The sequence below is a fragment of the Triturus cristatus genome, chromosome 8 (assembly GCF_964204655.1).
Source record: "Triturus cristatus chromosome 8, aTriCri1.1, whole genome shotgun sequence".
Classification (NCBI taxonomy): domain Eukaryota; kingdom Metazoa; phylum Chordata; class Amphibia; order Caudata; family Salamandridae; genus Triturus; species Triturus cristatus.
Window position 1 is genome coordinate 1,334,815,851 of NC_140591.1, and position 24,311 is coordinate 1,334,840,161.

The following is a 24,311-nucleotide window of genomic DNA, read 5'->3' on the forward strand; positions in this document are numbered from 1 at the left end:
CTAGAAAATTTGCCTGCCTTGTAGATAGTTTTGCGGTTGAACCAAACCCTGTTAGTGACCACAATCCCCTCACTGTCTCCCTGTATGTAATGGCTCAGGTGGGTAAGGGTGATAAGTGCCCACTTAAGCATCATCGCAATCAGGGAGTGAGATTAAAATGGAGTAAAATTAATCCCTCACAACTCGAGGAGAATATTGTTAAAACTAATCTAAGCCAAATTATGTCATGCCTTACGATTCTCCTCCAGATGTGGTCATACAGGATTTCGAATCAATTTGTAAAAATGTTGCTAAAAACTTGACAAAGTCAGTGAAAAAGAGGGAACGCCAGGAAACAAGATGGTTCAATGCTGAGTGTTCCGGGGCACAAAAAGATCTTAAGAAAGTCTTGCATGCAATTCCCCGTGACCACATTTTAAACAAGAGCATGAGACAAACCTATAATCGCGTAATTGGGCAGAGGAAGGATGAACTGAGAAGACTGGCCTGGGAAGATCTTGAAAGGGCTAGTAATCTAAGGGAATCCAAGAGTTTTTGGGAAGTTAATAATCACCCCATTTTCTGTAATGAAGCAAGGAGTATGGAATCGACAATATCGGGAGAAGTTTGGGAATTTCATTTCTCAAAAATATTTAACCCAAATTGCGTCTCACTACAAGAACAAAGGGATGAAATAGTAACTAATTCAGAAACTGCATACCAACTTAGTTCTTCCCTGACTGTGTGTGAGGTCAAGGATGCTTTAGTAAAGGGTATCTCCTCGAAAGCACCAGGCCCTGATGGGGTGCACTTGGAATTGTTTAAAAGCAATCCTCAACTATGGGCACCCTTGATGGTTAATATCTTCAAAGAGGTAATAGTGGGTCGTATTCCTTCATCATGGAAAGAGGCAGTAGTGGTGCTGATCTATAAAAAAGGTAATAGGAATTACCCTGTGGGCTACAGACCTATTTCTTTAATCGATGCCACATGTAAAGTCCTGGGGAGGGTAATCCTTGTATGCCTGGAGTCATGGGCTAATGCCTCTGGACTTATATCCAATACACAATATGGCTTCAGGAGGGGTATGGGAACAAACGAACAGTGCCTTAACTTGTCCCTGATCATGGGTAAGTACATGAATGCCAGGAGGGGGTCAATCCACCTGGCCTTCCTGAACTTATCCAGTGCCTTTGATACAGTAAATCGGGGGAAGCTGGGGAGACTAATGGAAAAAATGGGCTTTGAGGAAGCCCTTATTACACTGTTGCACAGGTTGCATGCCTCCACTACTGTTGCCATTCGTTATGGTCCTGGGGGAGATAAGATCAGGCCCATTGTCTCTACAAACGTGGTTCATCAAGGTTGCATCCTGGCCCCTTATATATTCCTTTTATACACAAATGGTTTGGAGTCATTTCTGCTATAGCAGCAACTAGATTTTCCTAGTATAGGAGGCAAACCAGTACCCCTGTTGTCATATGCTGATGACACGGTTTTGATGGCGTTGGCGGCCAACAGCCTCTAAAAAGACTTAAATGCTTTTACTGACTTTATGTTGGCATTGGACCTGTTGGACTTGGCCCTTTTTGGCAGGTTCACCCCTAAAAGTTTTGCCGTTTCTCTGACATGATATTGGTGTTTTAGACCTCTCAGCAATTAAGCACTGTGGTCCAGTGTAAAGTGTGTGTGCTCTCTGTGTTACATTTGAAAGTTTGGCCGCCCTCTCATCGGAATGCATTGGGGATTCCCTGATCAGTGTGTGTCAGTGGTAATTCCTGTTATGAGAGGAGCAGTGTGGTCAAGTCTGGTATGTATGAAATTGTGTGAATAAATGCTGCACAAAGGTGTGCACAGATTTCTTGTGGTTATTTTAGAAATGTCACTTTTAGAAGTTGGCATTTCTGTGTGCTATGTGTCTGCCTGCCTGATGTGAACTGCATGTCTGGCTTGTGAGTGACAGGAGCTGAGAGGTGTGGGTGGCTCCAGGAGGGGCAGGGTAAGTCAGCGCTAGGCTGAATGGGACACCTGGGCTGGGAGTAGTGGGAAGAGTAATTCCCTGACTCTAAATAGGACTATGCCCAGACTGTACAATGCTGGCTCCACCCCTGTGGTGTGTCTGATCACTGATCCCCCACCTGACAAAGGGGAAGAGGAGCTTGGCAAAACAAAGTGCTCCAAATCCCCCTAAACCAGTTCTGACTGGTATCCCCAAGCCCTCTGTTGTGACACAAAGGGAAATGTGATATAAATATAGGGGCTGTGACCCTATGAAAATGTTCAGTCTTGGTGTGCTGTTCCTGCTGGGGTGTGCTGCTGCTGGGCCCGGGGGGGGTGCCATGAGGGCTTGCCTCCCTGGGCCCTGCATTGCCCCTTGATACCTAAAGGACTTTTGGGATCCCTTTTGCTCTTCTGATCATCCTCCAGGACCTTCAGGAATTATGGTAATCCCAGCGCCTGGTGAGCGCTTTTTTCCATTTTTGCAGAGCGCTTTATTTGTCCTGAGGAGGAGCGCTTCTGTTTTCCCACTTGCAGCGCTGGGCTGCAATCGCTTTGGGAGGGAATCCCCAGCGTAGGGAATCCCCGGTTGTGCCTAATTGCTGGTGCCCACCCCACGTTATTTTTCTAAAATCGCGGGTGCCCACCCCTCTTATTTTTATATTCAAATTGCGGGTGCCCACCCCGTGTTTTGCTTTAATGGCGGGTGCCCACCCCACATGTTGCCTGGTTCCTTTTATTTAAATAGTGGGTGCCACCCCGCACTTTGCCTAAAGAGAATCACCGCCACGGCCCGATCGATATTCCCGGCCCGGAAGCCAGGCAGAGTCCGCCTGACTCCGGGCGGGTCCAACGCAGGAAGCAGTTGACCGGCCAATGGCAGTGTGGCCCTCCGAAGAGGATGCCCGGGTGAAGAGCAAGACCCGGCATGGCGAGCAGGGCTCCAGTGACCGGGTGGGAGACCCGACCCCAGGAGGAGAGGATGAAGGCAGGCGGGAGCCCAGCCCGCCTGCATGGCAGCTGCAGAGTGCAGCTGGATCCCCAGTGAGGCTCTCAGAGCCCCGCATGCTGCCCGTGGTGTCGGGAGAAGTCACGGAGTCCGGTGAGTGGAGCAGGTGGGGAGGGGGGTGTATGTTGAGGCACGCTATCGGTGCCTGCCCCCAGTGTTGCTCCCCCAAGGCACTGCGAGTGCCAGCTTTTGTTGGTGCCGGTTTGAGGCACAGTATCTGAGCGGCCGACATGGCAGAGGGCCGCTCCAACGTTGGCCATATTTTGTTTAAAGGTCCCAGTGGGGGTCCCGAGGGCCAGTGGTGCCCGTGCTTCCCCGTGGTGGCCATTTTCTACAGCTGCCCCATTTTGCTAGAACGGCAGCTGTAAAGTTATGGGGACCAAGTTATTTTAAGAGCCCCCAGTGGGGCCCGAGGGCACAGTCATGCCAGGGCCCCTTCCCATGATTCTCAGCTGCACCGCACCAGCGCGGGCAGCTGCAAAGTTGTGCATATTTGTTCTAAGGGCACAGTGAGTGCCAGGCCTTCAGGTGTGACCCACAGCTGCACAGCACTTAGTGCCAGCTGCAACGTTTAGGCCACAGTTCTTTGGGGGCATGTCTTAGGAGATAGGAGTGAGATGCACTCCTCTGCCCCAGTACTTTCACAGCTGCGCAGCACTTAGTGCCAGCTGCAACGTTTAGGTCTGCGCCATTGCGCGCTGTTGGATTCTGCTGCATTGGCAGCGTGCCCTGACATTTTTGGACATAGGGCATTTGAGCCCCTTTGAGAAGGCCAGTTGGCCAGGGGGACTGTTAGGTTTATAGGGCATCAGGCCTTGATGTGATTTATGTGGTGCTAGGAAATGTGATTTATATAGTATGATTTACGCACCCTGATTTATGCCTCTAGATGTGGTTTTATGATTATGAGGTTTTGCATACTGAGTTATGTTTGAGTTTATTCTACACTATGGTTTATGCTAGTGAGATTATTTCCCAACGTGAGTTATGTTTAGGAGATTATGGTCTAATATGTTTACGCTTAGGAGGTTGGCGCAGAATATATTTCACGTCTAAATGTGATACTGTGTTTTACAATAACAAGGGAACCCAAAATAGGTATGCAAGGACCTTGCGTATCAATTTTTATCATGGACAACGGTCCTTGTAAGTAGTAAATCAGGTTATATAAATATAGAATGGAATCAATTCTATATGTTGACTATCCAGCCGGATAGGGAATTAATCCAATTTATTCTTAATTAACAAAGCACAAAAAATACAAAGTGGGATAAAAATCCTGTACCCAGAGACATAAAGGTGAGGTAATTTGTGACATTAGGACACAAGGAACAAAAACATTTAGGCAAAACAAAACAAAGAGGCTTGTTAAAATTATAAAGAATGAAACAAGCGTAATAGTTAGCACAACCGTGACACTAATATGAGACAAATAGTAAGTGTGCACGTTGTTTACAAAGGTCGATGACGTTTCGATCCCATTTCTCTTCACTTGTCATATGCAATGATAAGACTCATGTTGATTCAAGACGTTATAAATTACGCAAAAAAGTGAATCCATTCTTTTCAGAAATTAACTTCAGTGCCCCATTCAAGGCTGTACTAGTCTTGCATCTGGATAGTGCCAACGTCCTACTCTGTGGCCTATCAAACTCACCACCACTCCTTAAGGGAATCCTATATGCCTCTCAAGAGACTCAAGATACATAATAACCTCACCCACATCCTGAAGGAATGTCACTGCCTTCCAGTGACAGCTTGTGCAATCTTTAACGCCAACTGTATCACTAACAAACACATCATGACTGGCATTTCCTATGGCGGTAGAGCCAAGATGGCGACCAACGCGTATGTGGAATAGGCAAGTTCCGTGCGGCAAGTCAGCCCAACACCATCCTGGCAGCTCCGGCACTGCACAATGGGCAGAGGCGCAACTAGAGACAAATTTCGGGGGTGGGCTAGTAAAAATTTCGGGGGGGCTAAGTCTTCCGGCAATAGGCAGGGTGGAGCTGCAGGGCCCTAAGAAGGGGTGAAAACACAACAAAGCCTCGTTAACAAGTAAATGGTCTTTTAAAGACCTGTGAAGTACTCTTGTGTGGCTGCGATAAGACGGTCGCCAGCCCAGGAAGCTGTCTCAGCCCAGGCTGACACACACGATGGGGCGGGGGAGCTGAAGCCCTTTGAGCCCAATGGGCATTGTGCGCCTGACAATGGGTGACAGCACTTGCCTCGGGCTCTCCTCGCCCTGCCTGGCCTGCCAAAGCACTGCTAAGGATGCCTTCACGTACACCACAACCGCTGAGAGCTGTGGTCCATCCAGTCCTGAATCCCAGGTCTCTCCTACCCTGAGCTACCCATGCATTGCAGGGCCTGAGCAGGTGGTGTGTACTTCTGGCAGCACCTCGACGCCCACTGAGAAGTCAGCCCCCTGGGGAGTGCCATTACCATTGATGGATCCGAAGCCGTGCCCTGTGCAGGGGAAAGAGCCATTGCAAGATGGTCATCAGCATGCATGACCATTACCATGCATACTTTACAACAAACATGCCTTTACCACGCCTGTCCATAACAACCGATCCTTTACCTCGAATATGCCTTTACTACGCATGCCTTTACTATGAAATGGGACCTGCGTGTTATGGCCATGTTCTTTGTAAAGGATTCTTGGTAATGCGTGTTCTGACAACGGCAGGGGCGGTATGAGGGCTAGGGAAATGGGGTTGCTGCAGGGGATGTTTTTGGGCTCAAGGACAGGAAACGGGTACAGTGATGGCCAGAGGGACTGTGAATGGCAAAGGGGGCAGAAGAGGACTAGGGAGTGGCCAATGGGCCTAGTGGTGGAGGTCAGGGCCCACCCCTGAGGCCCGACTGGAAACACCGTCCCAGCTTATGGCTGGCCTGCCGAGAGTTTCATCTTCGACTACGGCCATCGAAGCCTCGACCTGTAAGCAGGACCCTGCGCCATGTGGTCAGGCCGGTGCACAACAGCGGCTTACAGGGAAACTGTATAGGATGGTGCGTGAGGGCTACTTATGATGAGCTTGTAAACAAAAGGAAACATTTTTTACCATTTACAGCTTATCAGGCTGGAGTGCTGGCTCAGATGGTTTGCAACATGAAACCTCATTGGAGGATATGCAGGCAGAAAGAGCATGCAGGCACACGGCAAAAACCCCTCACGTGGTGTGACCCCTATGGAGCAACGAAACGGACAATGCGCACCATCCAACTGGCGCAGGTATGTAAACACAACCGGAGCCTATCAACCATGATTGTGTGCACTTGTGTGTGTTTTCACTGAGCATATGTTTTTACCAACCATGCCATTACAACAACATTTTCATAGTAAAGACATTCATGGTAAAGCCATATGTGTGGTAAAACAGTGTCAATGCATGCGTGGCAATTATGCATGCGTGGTATTGACAGGCATGGCTGGTAGTTGCAGCATTGTTCCGTCATACAACCCCCGTGCAGAATCATGCTGCGGGTCCCCCACTGGCATAGCCTGTGCCTGAAGGCCGTTAAAACCACAGTCTACCCTCTTCACACTGGCGTTTTGTATTCCTGACTTTGTGCCTATCCCTCCCTGCCACAGACTGTTATCAGAGCAGGAGGGGTTAATGCAGGGGCCTCCCAAACAATGGAAACCCATGATCATAATGTGATACCTGGCCTCATGATGCCCACACCAGAACCTGCAAGGGCAGCTTCGATGGAACCCCCAATGGCAGGACCGCACAGCGAGAGGTGTGGGGCAACAGCCACTGCCTTCGGAACACTTGGGCCCCGGGGGTTGGCCTCAACATTGCGATTGGGATGGACAAGAATATTAGGCGAAGAACACCGAACCGGTAGATGATATGATTGTTCTATCTTATCAGAGGCATCCAGTGGATGTCTGCCTGACCCAGGCGATGTGAGGGCCCCATACAGTGATCACTGTGGGCCTACCTGCCTGTGTGGTGCGCTGTGTAGCTGCTAGGAGAGGAAGCCCGGGGCTTACTCAGCCCCTTGCCATCCACTGGCACGACACTGACACCCTTTTCACCAAATGTGAAGGACTAGCAAAAACCCACAGCCTGAAGGCACATTTAGACCCTGGAGTTTGTGGTGCTGCTCCTATTGACCTAGCACCAACATCCCTCCTCCTACTTGAAGCTTTGCAAAGATAGTGAAACAATGACCTGCCAGGAGTAGGGGGGAAGAGGAAGGTGGGTCCCACCTGACCACCCCACACAGGGCCAGGCGGGGACAGGACACCCCCCATCTGCCCCACAGAAACAGGATGAACACTTTGATGAACTCTTGAGGGCCTCTAAGGACATGAAAACCACACAGGACCCTAAATTGGATGCACTGGTGGTTGTTCTGGGGCTATTACGAATCAGCCAGAGAAAGTTCAGAAACTAGGTGGAGGCAGATGAATCGACACTAGCTGGACCTCACTGGTAGAGATATATTTTCTAATATTCTCAGCCAAGATGCAGGTAATGGATGCTACTATTACATTTATTTTAAGTCACCTCCAAGAGTGGTTGAAGTTAAAGGGGGTGTCCCTGATTCCTCATGATATGCAACTAGAGGGAGACAGGTGGCGTCAGCACACAAGAAGATGATCACACAGAACAGACGACCCAGGAGTCAATCCACTGGCAAGCAGGCAGCATGCAGGCAGGCCCAGGCTGTGGCGGAGTTAGAGTCACAGCATAGACAGTCGCCATCATCAACTAGCTCAAGGGCCGCCTCTCCAGGTCATGAACTGGCCTTCGCCATGGAGAATATCCTGGTGGAGTTATGATCAGGTTGTGAACTCACCCCGATGATGGCCGTGCAATATGATCTGACCACTGGTACAGTATGATGCCTCCCAGCACCTGATTTTTCCAGTGTGCAGGGACTGAGAGTTGAAGCCTTCTTTGCACAATGGGGAGGTAAGGCCAATGTTAAATTTGTATATGGGCTTGGACTTAATACACTGCTATCTTGTTTCTCTCTACTGAGGAGGTCCCCTCCCTCCGAATCCAGTAGGAACACACTAGTTGAACTCCAGTTATGGTTTATAATTGGTTGGAGGTTTGTTGTTGCCCTGAACAGGGTGTGGGAGTTGGGGATTTTGTGTTGAGTTTAAGTTCAGTGAAGCAGCAGCATCAAGTTACACAAATCACATGGAGGATGCACCTGTTTGGGACTGGGCAGGGTCAACCAATAGGGATGGTGTGGATTGGCTTAGGGACACATCATCACAGCACGCCCGTTCAAGATTTGTCTACATATAATGATATCAGTTAGAATGTCCCGGGGATGGCTACCTCTCGGCGGAGTCACCTCATATATTCCTAACTGAGACTCAGAGAGGCAGACATCACTCACTTACAGGACACACTTATGACCAACACAGAACTCAGTAATCTGCAGCGGATATGGAGAGGCCAAATAGTTGACACCGCCTACTCTGGATACACCAGGATCGTTCTCATCTGGGAGGCACTAGGAGTACTGGTGAGGGTGAGCTACATGGTGGTGGCCCAAAGGGTAGATATGTGGTGGTGGAGGGGATGCTGGACAGGTCGCTGATTACTCTATTAGTCCTCTATGTGCCTAACAACCGACAGCAAAAGTTAATCATGAGTCTTACCACCACAATGATGCATGACCTAATGACACCTAGTATATGGGGTGAGGATTTCAATGCTGTGTATGACATCACTTTAGACATGTACTTTCCTCCCAAACAGGGAACACTAGCATGTCACACACCCTAAGAGACTGGCTCACGCATAGACAAATGCAGGACATCTGGTGCTCGATGCACCCACACACTAGGGTATAGTCATTTCTCTCCCAGCTCCACCAACTACACACCAGAATAGAGCTATTCTTATGCAACTCTCATTTTGTGCCCCAGGTAGTGGCCACTCAGTACGGGGCCAGACACTCTGACCACAGTCCCCTTAAAATTATGCAGCATTGGGGAAGATTGCTGACACCGGTACCCACAGGGAAACTATACACTCTGGCACTGCAGGGCAGGGTTTTTGGTGATACCTCAGGTGTACACATCACTAATTCATTGAAAATGATGAGATCACCACTGGTGCGGGGGTCGAATGGAACACTTTTAAGATGGTCACATGGAGCTTTTGCATCTAAATTTCATATGGGGTAAAGCACATGCTGCGGACTCACACCTTTGAGCTTAACAGGCCATCAGAGCAGCGAAGTATGGTCAGGGACCGACACTGGGAACGAAGATGAAATGACTCCCCTCCCAAGGGAACATAGGTAAGTGTTCACTAGACTAGAGAAACTAGATTATGCTGAATATGTGTCAAGGCAACATTCAGAAGGAGATAGGGCTGGGTGAGTCCTAGAACAGCTTTTGAGGCGGGTGACCCCTAAGGCTCAAATGAACGCTATCAGACGGGACAAGTATTGAATATGCAGGCTGACATTAATTATGTCTACTTTTATTACTACACAGCACTATACAAAGCGGTGCAGTATCAGGAAGTTCCCACCCCACTGGAGTCCCTGGACCACCTTCCTATCTCACGCTTAGACCCCCGACAGCACCACACCTTGGATAAGGTGCTATTTGTGGAATAGATCCATCTTGTGATTAGCCAATTAACAAGCATTAAAGCCTAATGGATGTCTGGATTTTCAGTGGAATTCCACTCCACATATAGCATGACACTTGCACCATAACTACACAATGGGCAAGAGACAAGGGCACCCTTCAAGCATCCCTATGGGAAGTTTCCTCGTAGTCCTACCCAACCCAGGCAAAGACCCACTGACGGTGCTGTTGTACAGACCCTACTTAACTCAGACTATAAGGTCTTATCGCAAATCAATTACTACCCTGCCTCTCCACACTGGTCCACCAATACTGGAATGGTTTAATTCCAGGAAGAAACTCATTCTTAAATCTAAGACTCCTCTTCTGGGTGATGGAAGAAATCCCACAAGAGAGCCCACCAGGTGCAGCTCTTACTCTCGACATCAAGAAGGTATTTAGTACCTTGAGGTGACCCTACCTGAAGGAAGTACTGAAGAGAATGGGATTGGGCCCAGAGATAGTGCGATGGATAGCATTACTTTACACTCTTCCAATGGTTCGGATGCATACAGGCAGAGAAATGTCTGCTGCATTCAAGGTCCACAGGGGTACAAGGCATAGATGTCCTTTGTTGTTGATCATTTTTACCTTGTCAATGGAGCCCACCTGCAGGACTTGCAGTTGGAGATTGTGCGTAGTAACTCCTGGGAAATCATCTTGCTGTGCATGGATGATGCGCTAGTGTACCTCATGGATACGGGCGAGGACTTCCCACGTGTAATGGAGGCACTGGATGATTTTGAAAGGCCTCGAGTCTGTGGCTGAATCGGCCAAAATCTGACCTGTTCCCCACGTGGAACCTTACTCATGGGGAGCAAAAAATACTTCCTACCTTTGTATCCCAACACCTTCCTTTACATGAGCACGAACATCTTCCATTCCAATAGAGATTGTATGCAAGGCAACTTGGGGGTGGATGTAGCAGTTCAGGTACTCCCTGCCACTGTCACCGATGGGTAAGGTGGCAATAGCCAAGATGCTGGTGCTGCCATGGATTATGGTATTATGTTGCTGCTCTTTCAGTTTGCCTCCCCAGGTGCTTCTTCGGAGAAATGGAATATATTCTCTTAGATCTGGTTTGGATGTCTGGCTGCAGGAGGGTGGTGCTTAATAAAAGTTATGCCTCCCTGGCAAGTGGAGCGTTAGGTGCTACAAATTACAAGCTTTACTATGTGACAACTCAATTGCAGGAGCCTATGCACTGACTTTCATGCTCCTAGTTTGAACAGGCAAATTGTGAAGAAGGACCAAGGGTACTATGTGATAATAAGCTGGTTGATGGATCCCCAGATGACTTTCCTACATCCCAGCCGGTTGACAAAGATTGCTAAGTGCTGCTGGCACAAATATGTCCAACTCAAGTGCTGCCAACTGCCCTACTTGACGAGCTTACCAATATGGGTGGTACCGACTCTACGTTGGGTGGCTGTGCGCCATAATATCAGGCAATGGAAAGATGCTGACCTTGCTGCACTGAGGGACCTTTAGGGAACTACATGAACAGAACCTCATTGCAGAGGGCCAAATCCTAACCTACTGTGCTTTTGACCACTATAGGTCTCTTCTGGAGCCCTGAGCGACTAGAGCCTGACCTCTCTCGGCCTCTGCAGGCACTGCTGCTTAGAGTTGTAAAGGGCGCTATTTGACACCCATGTTGCGGACTTCCCCACAATCAGGGATAAATGGGCAACTGCAACTAGTCAGGAATTGTCAGACAGACAAAGGACTACAGCACTTGAGCAGCTACGCAATGTATCTAAAAACCCTTGGTTAAAGTTTACTCAATTTAACTACTTGCACCAAACTTATCTAATGGCCATTTGCATCCACCGCATGTTCTTGACTGTGGCCCCTTGGGTGCCCTTGCTGGTCTGTCCTGGAGGCAGACTTCCACCATATGGTATGGTCTAGCCCCATTACTGGACGCTTCTGGGAAATGGAAATGGCAATGCTGTAGGACATTACTGAGCGGACATTACCTGCTGACCCTTTGCAGTGCATACTGGGGATCTCCACGCATACATGCAAGTGCAAGTATGTATAAACATATATAGACTTGGCATAAGCACTGGGGAAACGCTGCATTGCCATGGCCTGAAAATCTCCAGATGCCCCAGCCACACGGTCATGGCTGCCAGATCTGTTTAAGTAGATGATGGTAGAAGTCACGATGTGGCACTCATTGCTGTGACTGCAGGGGGACCCTCCACAATGGGATGCCTGTGACATGTACTTAGTAAAGCTGACAGCCAAAAGGGACACCATGACCATTATGTCCCTCAGGGCTAGCATGGCACAGACTAGTTGCCCCGCCCCACACATCACGCACGAGTCGGATGTCTCTTGATCCCTGCCGCCCACTGTTCCCAGCTCCCCATCCCATCCACCTCCCTAGATTCAGGTCTCTGGCTGAGAAATCATCATCTAACATTGGCCATTATATCTCACCCCCAGTTTTCCCAAACAGATGTTTAGCAAAGCAATGCTTTGTCACTAATACATCAGAAGATGTCACATAGGGTTCTTGATAATGGACGCACATGGATTTTAGACCCACAATAGAGGGCATGAGTTACGCAGGGTTAAGGAATATAACTAGTGTGAGCATACACTACTGTAATATTGTTAATGAGTCCAGTAATGTCACCCCGAGGTTTTACGTGGTTTACGCCCTCTGTGTAACCTGGAACCTATTTACTCTTTGCTCATCACACTTGTATTGTGTGTATGTGAGAACGTTAAATTGTCAAGAAAGAACCACTTGTACAAAAAATGACAACCATTTCCCACCTACTTAGCTACCAAGCTCACTGTCTTCGACCCTGTACTGCTGTGTTACGTTTTCTCTAGGTTACTACTATAGATATACGAATTTACATACGCATATATTAATATGTGGTTCATGGATCATTTAGTGTGCCAGTTCTCTTTTATTCTTGGAGACACTGGCCCTCAAATTCGACCCCCTTCACCTGTCATAGTTGGGTTGCACATTGACTACGCAGTGACTTCCTAAACGTGTCCCACCTCTTCCTGTTTAGCCTCCACCAAGCTGAATACAGGTCCCGCAATGGACAGCCACGCTAAGCTAGGAATTGTCGAGGGCAAGCCTAGCTTGAGCTCCACCAAAGTGCTGTTGTACTCATAGAGGTCCTGATTGAATATACTCAGGGGGCTTCCTATCTCTAACTGTACATACTGCTTTAAATTAGGCTCTCTATATTAAAAGAAATCAAAACAGCATTGTTTAGAGTTTTCTATCCTGTGGGTCTGTAGAATATTTATCTTGATCTGACAAACAACAAGACAAACATTGGATAATTGATGACGTGACTCATCATCACCCATATGGTGTTTTTAACACACGCACATACACAAGCAGATGGCACATTGTGAAGCTCGTGATGACAACAATCACAGCCTGTGCTGTTCCTGTAGATGCAGTTCTTCAAAAGGCGCGGGAGCGGCTCCGGTTCTCGTCAATGGTTCCATCATATATTTCATATATTTGTATGCGTGCATTTTTTATCTAAGGCAGGTTCAACGCCAGCGTTAGCGCAGTGCTATTGGCCTACAGAAGCTTTATTTTTATGTTCGCCTCCACATGTTGATGGCTGAAATAACTCTTATAAATTTTGTTTTGCAGTAAAAGGTTTGACAAGAGTTCTGTTCAAGCCTGTTGCTCACACTTGCATTGCACTGCTCGCTGGAACTCCACCCGGAAGAGTAAGAACTGTACGTTTAATGCCACGTGCTGTGCAGATTAGGAATTCTTAATTGGAGAACTGAAGATAAACGCGGTTAAACTGTCAAGGAGATTAAAGGAACTGCGTCAGCAGTGATCTACAACGGAGGGGAAGCAAGCGCAGAAGGGGGCAGCTATCACTGCACCTGCGAAGCAACCTGACTCCAATTACCTACGAAAGACCTCGGAGGAGGCGGCTCTGAGAGGTGGCCCAAAAGTAATTAGAAGTTGAGCAAGCTTAATTAAGGGACAACTTTTAACCTAGAACAACTTCTCCTCAGATTTATGGCTTCTGTGATTTCCCAGCCGTTCCTACCATTAAACAGCATTGACCGAGGAACTTGGACGGAAGGTAAGGTGTACAGCAGAAAGATACAGATAGAATGTGGAACTGATAACTAAATGGCCCGTGCAGCACAATTTTGCCTCAACATTTTCACCAATCGACCGGAACAAACAAAACCTTTGTACCGAATACGTGTGTTTACACCTGCCAATCACGTGAAACCCTGAACTGTACTCTGATAGGGAAAATGTATGTAATCTACCATCAGAGTCAATACGTTTATCAGCACTTGAGCAGCAGTTTCAGCTGCCGTGAATCCGCAGACAAAACATTACACAGAGCACACCACTGGGGCCAGTTGTTTGCAGCACAATGTTTGGATCACTTCCCTGGAGACGCTGCCCTTTTCCATTCTTTCTGGATGCTAGCGAGAGTCTCACAGACTATTCTTAAACTATTCCGAGAGGTCTTTATTTATTCAATACATGAGAACATGAAAGTGCATTCATTTAAAAAGAAACCCCAAAGCCAGTTCACAACCAGCAGCTCCTATAGTTTCTATTATTACAGTGTTAAAGGTAAGACATGCAATCTGTCTCTATTAAATATGGAGGTAAAGAACTGTGAGAATCGAGGTTTACACAATAAGTTTTATGTTATCAGGTAATATGTCTTACAAAGACTTGGAGGCAACACAACAAATAAAATGGACAATCCGCTGGGTCAAGGCTGTAACATATTCAAACAAGCATTGGCATAGCCAATAGGTCTTGCCTTTGGGACCTTATAAGTGTTTAGCCATGCAACAGTTAATGTTGTTGCACCAAGGATATTGTGCTGCATAACTAAATACTTATAAGGTCCCGAAGGCGAGACCTATTGGCTATGCCAATGCTTGCTTAGTAAGGCCAATGGCGCATGCGATAAAAAACCGTCAGGGTTATCCATCAGCCCACAATTGATTGAAGACAGATTGGCAGGCAATCTAGTGGGTATGGCTGGCACAAAAATAGGGGAGATGCCTGATCCGAAACAAAGAGGAACAGCTCTTTCCCTCTGACAGATGGTTCTGGTCCCTGTTCTGAATATTGCTCTCAATAGGCGGGGCTTTAGTCCAGATGTATACATTCGTCTCCCTGGTGCTGTGTCTGCAAGCACACAAGTTATAAAGAGCAGCTTGTGTGCTGTGACTCACCATCGAACAGCCAGCATCTAACTCTTTAGCTTCCAGAATTCAGTAAATTTTAGAAGATACTCCCACAAATGTTTTAACACATGTTCAGAGATTTTTCAAATTTCCCTCCTATCAATCATTCATATCAAATCTTTGAGGTTCTACAGTCACACAAAACTGCAAGAAAGGCTGATGGGCCCCTGCAATTTTTACTGACATCATGCGTGGTTGGTGTGAACAGAAAGGGGCATTCTATGGTCAGCAATCACTGAGTCAAAAGATGGTCTCTCGAATGCACCTGTTTGCAGCTGTAGTTTTCTTATTTCTTAGGTATAGGTTTCTGTATTTCATACTCAACAATGATGTTTTAACCATGCTGCAAAAGGGTATCAGACTCTCGCCAGCGCCTCCAGATTCAGCTCATCAGGCTTTTCAACAGTACAGAATCACTCCGTTTGATGGAAAAGAGCGCTCAAAGTTAAACATGGCGAAGCAGATGGCTGCCAGCTCCAATCGCTATTTCTCTGTCTGTTTCAAACATTTATCCTCTCCATAAAACAACGGTAACAGGAGCCTTGGAGCTGGAAGAGATGGGTTTAGGAACAAGCACGTTCCTTGTGTTGACACAGTTTGTGTTCCTAGATTACACATGTACTGCACACATGGAACAGGGAGGGTGGACCCAGTCACCAGCTTCGGACTTGGACTGAGAACTGCACGGAAAAGGGTTTGGACGTAGATCAGTTTTAAACCCAGCCGAGCAGTGCGAATGAGTACCACGGAAACCACTCTTGTGCCAGATGTTTTATTTCAGTTCCGAAATTACTTTTTATCCAAAAATATTCAGCCCAATTTGACATCTGGTGCGTGCAATTAGTAATAAAAAAACTTTTTTTCTGTGTGCTTGTACATCAACAAAATGGCATTTGTAACCTAAAGAAAACAAGAGCGCGAGCAAAAAGTGGACGCAAGTAGTGCGCGCGTGTGCGCGCGATGGGAAAAGTGAAAGTAGGCTGGCAGTGGTGTGCGATGTGCGCGCAACATGACGAGAGAGGAAAGCCATATGGCACCTCTGCTCGGCATTGTGCGCGTAACCCTACGCTCTGTGCCAGTCAAAAGCGTGTGGTAGGACTTATAAAAGCCCACACACTAAATGTCTCGCAGAGCAGCGCATGCGCTGTCTCTGCGAGAGCTAAAAATACAGGGCATTGATTTGATGGTGGTGATAGAGTCAAATGTGCTATTGTGCTAGGAGTGTACTTGTCCAACTACTGCTGTTGTCTGATTAATAGCTCTTTTTGTTTGCTGAGTTGGGAAAGATAAAAGTAGCTGCATGTTTGACAGACTTGCATAGATGTGGATATATCACAGTGAGCACTGGAAACTAGGCCTGGGCGAAAATTTCGTTCCGTTCGCGGAAATTGCGATAATTTGACATTTTCGCGTTCCGCGGAGAGCGCGAAAATGTCAAAATTTCCGGTTTCCGCAGCTTGGCGATAATTTGTTTCTTGCTCGCGCTGTAAAATAATACATTCTCTCGCGCGCGCGATCGCCTTACCTGAATCCCTGCGTTCGCCGACAAGTTGTCTTGATCCGGTCGCGTTCTCCATGAGATGTTGTATTGTTTTTAGCCATTTGCGCTGTCTCGCGACAGTTCGCGCCCGCAGTGACGTCATGCGTCGCGCGATCACGTCTTTCTTCTCGCGATCATGCACCGCGAGACAACTCAAAACAAGATGGCCGCGCCCGCAAGCAACCACATGGGTAAGTTGGCCACCCGCAACCATGCAGAAAATCTCGCGAACATGCGGGAAAAAAACTTCCGCATTTTCGTGATATGTCCGCTTGTTTGCGATAATTTTAAACATTTTCGCGATAATTTGCGAAAGTTAATTTCGCAAATTCCGCCCACCCCTACTGGAAACCCAGTTTGAGATAGATCACTGCCCCAGCTTTGGATGTACTGGGGCCGTATAATGCGAAGTGACCCGGGGGCGCAATGGGCATGTGCGCCTGCTTTGGGTGCCACCAAGGTGCTTTCGTATTACAGAAAGGGCCACAGACACTTTTGCTGCCCTTCCTGTACTACAGATAGCGCCGGGGCACATATAGTGCCAGCGCTATCACTAGAGGGTGTTCCCTCATTTTCATGGGGCCATAATCCCATGCAAAAGAGAGGCTCCCTTTGCCTCTACACACTGTGCCATATTATAGACGTGGGCGCAGAGGCAAAGAAGCTGTCCGGAGGCTCACTGACAGTGCGCCACCACTGTCAGTGCACCCTCTGATGGCAGCCCTCTAGAGGGGGTAAAGGGAGTCCTATGGACCCCCAGACATCTCCTTGCAGGCGGGAGCAGTCACTCACTGCAACTTCCTGCAAGGGGATCTCTAATCCCCCTTAAAAGTGCAGGCGGGTTGCCGCCTGCACAGTGAAACATGGAGGGGCTGCTTCAAAGCCTCTCCATATTTCACTAGAATGCACTGCCCCCGGAGAAGTGCAACTTCACAGCTGCCCTGGGGACAGTATATTCAACATAATACAGCTCACTCTCCTTGTTAGCGCTAAGAGCACCTTTTGAAAGGTGCACTTGGCGCTAACAAGGAGAGTGCGGCGTATTTTATAATACGGCCCCTGGGTGTCTTAAATAGTTGAAAAATATGTTGACAGAACTGAAATAAACTACAGAAAAGTATACAAAAACATAACAACAAGCAAAATACCACAAATAAAACTTAGCAGGACAAAACGTATCAAAACACACTGTAGAAAAACAATCATAGCATATCACAAGAGAAATACAATGCAATAATGCAACACAATAACATAACAGCACAGTAACAAACACTGCATATCATCACCACCACAAAAAAATGCAAAGCACAAAGCATGCAAAAATATTGTTGCCCCACATTACCACCTCCACAAGTCTATTATCATAATTCAGTGGTTTGCACCAAGCACTATCTTACTTACCACTAAGAACATGAAATTGTTGCACCTACAATATTTGTGATCTGGCCGCTGATGTGCATTTGGTGCTTGTTCTCTGCATGTTGGTGGAGGCATGCTCTCATGTTTGCTTTGGTGTACATTTTCGGAGTGTGCAGTAGAGGAATCTATCTTGTTGCACCCACTACCTTTACGTAAGAAACTCACACTCGCACATTTCACCCTGCATTCTCTGTTTTAATTGGTGACACTCCAACCCCTTTGAACTCTCCTCATTTTTAGTGCCTTGATATTTGGCTTTTGCATACTAAATAACGTATTTCTAAAATTGTTCCCATGATTTATTGTGTTCTTTACATTTGGTCATGTCTATAGTGCGCGTCATATGTTTTAAATGTGTGTTCATTTTATGTCGTGGTGACGTAATATTCTCAATGCATGCTAATTCCTAGAAGCAATTTCGGAGTCATTTAGCCAATTTACTTTAAATAATTAATACATTTGGCCATTCGTTCATTAATTTATTTCTTTGTTGCGTGGCATCACAATACACTTTTCACATTATTTAATGAATTACTAGTCATGTTAATGCTGTTTCATAATGTAGGAGAATCTGTCAACCTTTTAACATGTTGTTCTTGATTTTTTATGTCCATAGCTGGAAATCTGACTTCTGGGAAGTGAGAGGCTGTTAAACAACTATCAGAAAGAGGGGGAGTCAGACTTCATTAAGTATCCTTTATTTAGTAGACGACACAGGTATGCGACAACCAGCACCTTCACTCTGGAAACAATGGAGTTAAATGTTCATCTTCAGACACATTCAATTAAAAAACTCACACTTATCTTCGGTTAACTGACCTTTGGATACAACCCTGTCAGGATGATTGTGGTCTAAAAGTATACCCAGGTCCCCTTGGTTATCCCATCCTAAACAATTTAGCCCAAACTCAGCAACATACACCACAGTTGTTGTTTTACACTGTTCAAATTCCAGATATCCATCAATTTTGTCAACCACCTCAGGTGGTTCCTCTCCATTAAAAAAAGTCTTCATACTAGATGGTCGCAACTTGAGGGGATTGAATCTCTTGAACATTTCAGGGCCAAATAACATAAATGGAGACCCAGAGTCTGCCTTTACTGGAACCACTACACCATTTACACATAGGTCGGAGGCTGGTGGGTTCCTTCTTATGTTGGAATAACATTGACATTCTTCCATCCATTTGTGACACACAAAAAACTCCATCAGCTTCCTCCACATTGTTATAATTTTCCTCTAAATTAGATGCAACATTTCTGTGAGGGAAATGACACACTCTGGCAAAATGATCTTTCTTGTTATATTTAAAACAAACTTGTGCTAGAGCAGGACAATTCTCAATCACCTTAGCAATTGTTTTTGCTGTTTCCAGGTCAGGATTGCCCGTAGATAGTAAACGTTCTTGAATCTTCCTATCGCTAGTTTTTTCAATCAGTTGATCATGAATGATCTCATCATGCCTCTCACAATATTTGCAAGTGATAGCAAGGGTCTTTAAAGCTGAAACAAAGTCACCAATTGACTGCCCATTTCAAGTGTCCCTCTTTACTGAGTGTTCATAGGAGATATCTACTTGTTTGGATTTTAGCTCCTCGGGTTGGGGTCTATCTTGTCTGTATTTGCGTGCATAGCCCAGAATGTATCAGCATTCCTGAAGGACCCGGTGACAAACACTAGCTTGCAGTATCCAAAATAATTTGATCATGTTTGCTCTAAAGCCCATCATCTCCTGAAGTCCACCTAAAAGCAGATCCCCAGAGATAGAGAGCATGTTGCCTTCTGTCAGAAGAAATACAAGAAGGCCTTAGCAAACTTCAACTTACCCTACTTAAGAGTGCGTCGGAAGATTTAGCCCAGACCTGCGAAACAAGAGATAGCTCCCTGTTTTGGAGAGTGAGAAATAAGCCTGGACAGGTTTTATGCCACCACATTTAGTAGCAACAATGGATGGAACAGGGGTTTACAACTTTGGGCTCAGCGAGTGTGTGGAGATCCAGGGTGGTTTAGTGTTGGGCATAGCTAATTTTGTTTTTACTTTAGATGAAGTATCTCAGGGTGTTCAGACCTTATCTAGTAATAAGGCCCCAGGACCTGATGGTATACTCCATTACTTGTTTGTGGACAACATTTGGATCTGGGGCCAGTCTTGACAATGGTACTCAATGCTGCAGTGAGTGAGGGTGTTCCGCACTCATGGTCCACTGCTGTAATTTTCGCAGTATTTAAAAAGGGGGACAATGATAACCCCCAGTATTATCAGCCCATATAACTGATTGACGCAGTGGTCCTCGGGAAGATACTCTTAAACAGGCTGCTGTTGTGGGCAGACGAGAATGACATATTTTCTAAGGTCCAATATGGTTTTAGGCCAGGCAAATCGACAACGGATCAAGGTCTATATCTATATTTAATCATAAATAAGTATACTGTTGCCCATACAGGATCACTTCACCAGGTATTTATGGACCTCACATCCACCCTTGACAGGGTAAACCACAGGAAGCTGTATGGCCTGCTGCTAGCGTTGGGAGTGGTCCGGGATTTTGTGCCCCTTTTATCAAACTTGCATGATAATACCTCGGCCTTGGTGCAGTATTCACAGGGGGCGGATTGCACCCAGCACTTTAGCACCAGTAGGGGAGTCCGTCAGGAATGTATTCTTGCCCCTCTCTTGTTCTTTCTTTATATCAAGGGGCTTTAACAAGCTCTTCTCTCAGTGTAGGCTGCTTGCCCAAAGGTGGGAACCAGACTGCTCTGGGTTTTATTGGACAATGATTGTGCTGTTTTGTAAATATTTTAGCATACCCAGGAACTTGTTTTGCCTCCTGTTATTGAAATCCCTTAATGTTACTCAAGTTCCCCCAGCACTTATGTACTTGCGGCTCCTACCAAAGGCACCAATGTTTTATCTGCTGTCTCATGCTATTTCCGTGCTGCTCTGAGATCAAGGCATTCCAGACCTGACTAATCTTGTTATTATTAATGGGGTAATTTATAATGTAATGTATTATTATTAATATTTTCCTTTTTTATCACTCTTATGGTCTTTACAACTTTGTGTGTTTATTTTTATAGCTTTACGAAATGTATGAATTGTGATTTTACACTATTTCTATGGTAATATTTATAATCAAATACAGATTTGCATGATTAGGACTCCCCATGTTGTTGTGCTTTTTGCAAAAATGTATGTCTTTCCAATACTACATTCCTCGTGGGAGAAAAACATTTATCCAAAGCTTATAAAAGCTATGCATAATAATCTACCACTTGCACCAATTCTCCACCATCTCCTCGAGGATATGGGACTTGTACCTCAACTAGTGGTATAGTTTTTAAAATGGCCCTACCTTCTGGGAAAAATTGTGTACTAGCAAAGCTTTCTTCTTCTTGTTGGGGAAAGTGTCACCATCAATAGCATCTAAATATGCCTCAAAGACGTTTGTCCACCTTGACCATTCCAGCAGTGGTATACCAGGCACTGACAAAATTGGAGACGGAGGAGATATTACACCCATAATAATCATTTCACACAGTAACTGGCTAGTGACTAAATAAATAATCACAACTACCGTGGACATGATAAATACTAAATGAGCTAAAAATGACACCCACACATGAGGATACAGTGATTCATAATTGTAAACTATGACACTTACATTTGTGGATTAAGAACAAAAGCCTGAAAGTGTTTTCTGTAAAACCCCCTGACCTCAAAATGGAGGCAATACTCTGATTAGTGATATTGCTTCAGATGTCCTGTCAGGTGTCGGCCACACTTGATGCAATGCACTTACATGTCACAGTACGTCCCCAGCAGTGCCTGACTTGAAATGCCAACCCCACTTAAAGCCGGGAACTCGAATCGGTGGAAATGCACTACACAGAAAATAGGAATCAGGCGCACACTACATTAAACATGCACTTTGTACCAGCCAATGGTCCCTCACCAACAGCAGCATGTACTCAATTGATTAGCAGGCAGACAGTTGCAAAAGAGGTGGCAGTAGGGATCAATTACCAGCACAGCAGGTAATCATTCTGTGCTCCTTGCCACTTTAAGGAAGAGCGAAAGTCCAGAATTTAACAAGTATCCTTTATTTAGTGGAGGACACAGGTATGTGCCCGCCAGCACACTCACTTCAGCCCCAACTTCCCCAACCAATACCCTTCGAATCCATGGCATCTCACATTGATTGATGTGCAATGCTACTCCAACTTGCTCCAACCAAATAACAACTTTCAGTGAGCATTACTTTCCTTGAGCATTAGAACGGTTTCTGTTAACGTAATAGTTAGATTTAACTTTTTGGTAGTCTGACATTAGTGCGCATACCTTTTCTAGGTGCATTAAAAGTCAAATTTCTCATGTGGGACACAATTCTGCTTTCACCATCCAATAGTGCAGCAGACAATATAAAACATGGGATAAACAGCTGTTTTAGAAGCCTAGTTCTCTGCCGTTGACCTGGGAGAATCTAGAAGGCACATGTTTATGACATATTACTAATTGGGGCAAATACAATATTTGGCTAACACAGATTTGAATTGTATATGTTACAAGAAGAACTATTAGCAAAGATGTTATGTTCCGCCATTCAAAGTTCCTATTTCAATTCACTGATTGGTGCATGTTGCCTTCCAGGGCTTAAAACAGAGCTATGTAAAATCTTTCTTTCACACTTCAAAAGAAATTTGAATATGAATGTCTCGGAGGTCTGAGATTCTAGTAAGAAAATAATCTTGAGAAGGTGGTGCTTTGCAGCAACCAAGATGGCCACTACTAGAAGTTGTATATCACACCAAGCTCCATAGTACTGTGGAGCTACCAATTTTAGGTGTGGGGATAAAAGTTACTAGGAGATATTTATAATTGAAAGTGCAGTGAATCACTGGACCAAGCTTAGATACAGACAGATGAAGGTCTATGCATGGACAGGGGCCCTGCAAGGTCTTGATGCGGAATCGGGTGCTGGGCAAGGAAGAAAGGAAGAACAGTTATATAGGAGGTGCTGGTGTTGCCACAGGTGTACTCTTTCCTGTAGTAAGCCACCACTACTCGAGCTGTGATTCATACATTACCACTGGGAAAGCCATCTCATGGGTAGCTCCCTTCGTTTCCCCACTTGTGTTGTGAGAGAGTCAACTTAGAACTTACCTAAACTGGCAATACCTAGGCCGATGAAAAGGTGACAGACACAGTGGGAGGGATAAGAATTAGCGGAGCACCCATACTGGAAAGGATGACCATTTGTTTTTTGAACCATGATATAATGTCTACTGTTTTAGAAAAGAAACTCAATGACAAGTAAACAAACATTACAAACTAATAGTGCTCATATTTCTACTCTGATTCCGATCATCTGTAGTGTTTTGCTAAAAAGAACTGGAGGTTCATAGACAGCTATTGCCAACAAGTGTGGGACTCTCGCTGCCACAGTAAAACTTATGAATTTTAATTAATGCACTTTGCCTTGTACAAAATCCAGCTGTTAGGTGGTGTGGAGCGCCCCTTTATCTATGTTAACGTCTTTGTTTTTGTGCACTATACAATAGATTCATGGATGACAATTTTGTGCCTTGACTCAAAAGTGTTTGTCATACAGTGCAGGTTCTGAATATAGAGTGGCTGTTTTAAACGACACTCTGACAGTATACTCACTTGAATGTTGGAAGGGTACATTTACCAATATATAACATTTGGAAGGAGCTACAAAGATTTTTCTTAGAGGGTGATAACCCACACTTGCCTAAAAGACGTCAGTTCTGTATAATCCACACTTAGGCAGGATGCTGACTTCTCTGATTCATGTATGTCTGGTCCTAAGTTATCCAGCGAACTGCTGTTCTCAGAGGCACTCTCACGACAAAACACCATCAGAGACCACATGCCAACATGATGACAGTTACTTTAGAGTCATTAATGACAAAACTATAAGATGTCTATGAACATGATGAAACAATCCACAACTGAGACAAATACTGAAGTCAACTATATCCATGCATGACCAACTTCTTTTAAGGCAAGGACAGATGATGCAGCAAAAGAAACTGGAGGACATGGAGATTAAACTGCAGAATATACCTGACTGGGGTAACAAAATCTGGAATCTGTGCAAAAGAGTCATGGATTTAGATGATCGAAGGCTGAGAGAAAACAACAGTATCTTTGGAGTTTGTGAGAAGGAAGAGGGTGATGAAATGCCCCTTTCTTAAGGCATTAAATTTCAGCATTGTTAAATACCACTTTTGACCAACCTTTGGAATTTTACAGAACCTATTGGTTATGCCTGTAATGTAATAAAAATCCTGATAAACCCAGGCCATTCATTGCCAGCTTCTAAAAATGCAACTACATGACACAGGTTCTATGGCTGAAACTCATGATGCGTATCAATATCAAACTCATGGGACCTCTGTGGACTACTCTTCCGAGAAATGAACCTCTCTTCATAATTAAACAAAACTGCTATTGGAATTTGGTGAAACTAGAAATGTG

The 24,311-nt window shown here is 45.6% G+C and overlaps 1 protein-coding gene across 2 annotated transcripts in view; it reads right to left on the bottom strand.

Annotated features, from left to right (window-relative positions):
* TMPRSS15 (transmembrane serine protease 15) overlaps positions 1-24,311 on the bottom strand; it is a 1,488,231-nt gene that overhangs the window by 812,172 nt on the left and 651,748 nt on the right. The gene's annotated exons all lie outside the window — the stretch shown is intronic.